The following is a 3,673-nucleotide window of genomic DNA, read 5'->3' on the forward strand; positions in this document are numbered from 1 at the left end:
GGAGGGGGGGGGAGATAGGAGCCGGGTGGATGGTGGAGGTGGTGGGGGTAGCCGTAAGGCCATAGCCACGGCCACCGACTCATACATGCTTGCTGGCGCGCACATGCACGACTGAGGGACACGGGCCGGAGCATGCACACGGGCCGAACGAAGCCGCACGATCACGCACGAGGGCCATACGCATGCTGGATTCTCTGGGTAAGCGCGAACGGGCCGTCGCTTTGTATACCGAAAGCAAGGATTTTTTTTCGGATCTTTTGCTCTTGATTATGCATCGTTCCCTTGGGGGAGAGCGTATAATTTTTGTTTTTTTTTTCAATTTGAGGTTACGCGAGATACACGTACGGGAGACGAGTGAAAATGTTTGTGGAGGGTAAAAAAAATTTTTTGCGTCGTTACGTGTTTTTTTTTTTTTGGAAAAATTAATGTTTTTCGAAAATTATTTTTTACCGTGACCCGGGTTATGCGATTTTTTTTTGCAGTTGGGATACTACTGGGGCGAGTGGTGCGAGAGGATAGTTTGGATGACTGTTTTATAGTGGTAAGAGACTGAGCTTGGTCAGACAGGACCCGAAGCCTGTTTTTTTCTTGTCTACTTACTGGGACCTGTGGCATGATGCCATTGCGGGTCTTTGTTTCCGTTACCGTTGGTAGCACTGCTGGTTACACTCTCCCCTACCACTCTTTTCTCTTGTCGATCCCATAGCTGCTCTCCCTCCAGCTTGACTTTCTAACGAAAGTGCAAGTCTTTTTTTTTAAAGCGGCTACCGGCGTAACCGTCATCTCCCGCCGGCAGCGGGAGACTTTCCCGTGTTTCCCGATCGCGAGGTACTTCGCCGTTTAATTGATCGGAGATACGGCGCCGGGTTATTTTCGTCGCTTTGGAAAATCTGGAAAGAGCAAACTCGCGAAGCGGCTGCGACCTTGCGAGCGGAAGACGGGGGCCTTGTCACGGCCGGACCGCGGGAAAAAGACACAGAAAGCGGGCGGCGGAGAATAGTAGCGAGGAATTACGATAATACGGATCGGTTAAAGAAATTTTTCGGTTTTCTGTCCACGTTAAGATAGGGCCTTACGAGAGGGAAAGTGTGGCTAAAATCGAGAGGTTGTAACCAATAAGAAAATTCGCATCGTTAAGGATAGGAAGAGATACAGAGAGAGGGAGATATAGGTAGTGGAAGATAAAGAGAGAAGCGAGAGAGTTGGGCTTTACGTCGAGGAAGTTTGAACGGGGCCTCGAAAACCTTCGAGATTCAAAGCAAAATTCCTAATATTTGCTCGGGGGGGGGCCTGAGGAGCGCGGGAGGCCCGCCCGCGGCGCACAGTCAAGGTCCAGCCAATGACTTGCCGTGACATATATTGGGACCTTTGGGCCTCGAGTGAACTTGGGCCGATGAGGAGACTCGCGTAACGCGAGCTATTACAGCTAAGAGCGACCTTGAATCGATATACAGATAACAATAATCACGAATCCGACAACGTTCAGAGCGTAGCAGTCGTCGTCGTATGTTGGCCGATTCGTTATTTATCTTTACGGCTATTTTCGTACTATACATTTCTTTCTAATAGGCAGTTTCCAATATAGCGACAGAGACACAAACATGACTCAATCGCCCGTAACCGACTTGCGTATAACTAAAACTAAAATGGATTCAAAAAAAATTTTAAGTTTTATATAAATAAAACACCACCGACATGAAGACCCATTTCCCTTTTGTTTTTTTTTTTTAACACGAGAAAAAGTAAACAGTGGGAACTACCCTAAGGTACCTGACAAGACGGCAAAATATCATGCAGCCGTCTTTCGCATTATGAATGTCTTCGGGTAGGAAGGCCTTAGGCCGCGTTTTAAAGAGGAACGTACCTTTCGTTCTTTCGCTAAGATGTTCTAGTAGCGTCCTTGCAAAATTCGTTATCGATTTCCACGTCGTTAAACAAGAGTTCGAAATTTGCTATTTAATCAAAAAATATGTTTTTTTTTCTATTTACCAATCTTTCTTCTCTCTCTCTCTCTCTCTCTCTCGATCCATACCTTTTGGAAGCCAGGCCGACGACCACGCCGTGACTCCTTTTTACAACAGCACACGTCGCGCTCTCCTCTCACTCTCACTTTTCACCTTACGACCTTCCTACTACTTTTCAAAGCGGCAGGTGTTAACGCACGTATAGTAGGCCAGTGTCAGTCAACGACACCCGATGCCTCATATTAGTTCAGAGTCGCCGAATTGTGAGTCAGAAAAGTGTAGGCCAGCAAGTGCGACAACTCGTGGGGCCATTGGCCAATATTTGGGCCAATGTTACCGAATGCCGAGTGTACGCGTTGCCTAACGTAACGCAAACGAACGACGCGACGCCTGTTTACCCCTCACCCAACCCCCTCCCGCGATTATCATGTCGGACGCTCATTACGTATTAGCCCTGTCGTTCCCCTCTCCGTCCCTCGACTGATTCCCTTACCGTCCTCATCCAAATACAATTAACGTACGTGCGAATCTACCGTGTACGTTTGTCGACAATAGTCTACCTCACGCATCGTGGCGGAATCCCGGTCCAGACCTAAATTTGACAATTCGTCGCTCAATTACAAATTACCAGAATTCGACGGCTACGCAGTCTGCTCATTGGCCATTACGAATCGCACCCTTGTTTTCACGGATCATTAAAAATGTCTGACGTTAACGAGCTTTCCCGTTGATCATTGCGATTTTTGATTATTTTCGGTGAAAAAGAAAAATTATAATCTTATTTTACTCCTTTCTCACCTTAGGCCTGGACTTTGCCGGGTTACGTTTTCTTATTGATCTGTTTTTATTGCCTATTGACAATTCTTCGGGCACTCACAATTCTCCAATCTCTTCTCTCTCATAGAGATATACGCCCTTTAAATCGCTCTCGGACTCACGAAACAAGGCGTGCTCTTAATGCATCGTGCCTGGTGACCCGTGGTGCAAACTAACCCACCTGGAGAAAGCTGCCAGGACTTTCTCGCTGCCTCTGCACTCCGATGCAATCGCATAAATAGTCATGTATCGTACAACGAGCAGATACTTAATCCCCATTGACAATTTTCCCCACGGTATATACTATTGAGCATCGACGAAACACGTGCTGGCTAACGTATTTATAAGAGGAAACTGAAATTCCCTATGCTCTGACATTGTCATGTTAATACGACGTTTGATCGACAGGTGGCGCCACGGTCGTTTCAGTTCGCGCCAAAACACAAATGCACTGACCGACTGACTACTGGAAATTAATAAAAGTATATTAACCAAAGATTAAAAGCTTGAGTTAAGCTTCGTTTCTCGAAATATAATTTGACGCGGGGTCGGAATTGCGCGGATGACGTATCGTCTTGTGGCACTGTCGTGACGTCACTCATTCGATGACGTGTGGTCAACCGCGGTCAATGCACCACGTTTCTTGCAGGGCATTATAAAGCTCTTGCGGGCCGGCTAGGTGTGCGCGAGTACGCGTGTCCCTATACGTGCATGTACATAACCGTGCGAAATACCGGGTGACCGTAAAGTGCATCCCTTTTTATGTACTTTGCATATTCAAATATCTAGACAGCATCCATTGTGAATGGGGTATACAGTAACGTCGGCTAACAGGTGAAAATTATTATTTGACTCTAGTGAAATCAAATTAAAATTCTAAATTTTAAAAACAG

The 3,673-nt window shown here is 46.4% G+C and overlaps 1 protein-coding gene across 6 annotated transcripts in view; it reads right to left on the reverse strand.

The window, feature by feature from the left end:
* LOC107272798 (ecdysone-induced protein 74EF) overlaps positions 1-3,673 on the reverse strand; it is an 81,309-nt gene that overhangs the window by 72,608 nt on the left and 5,028 nt on the right. The window lies entirely within an intron of this gene.

The sequence above is a fragment of the Cephus cinctus genome, unplaced genomic scaffold, assembly GCF_000341935.2.
Source record: "Cephus cinctus unplaced genomic scaffold, Ccin1 Ccin1_scaffold1289, whole genome shotgun sequence".
NCBI classification, from domain to species: Eukaryota; Metazoa; Arthropoda; class Insecta; order Hymenoptera; family Cephidae; genus Cephus; species Cephus cinctus.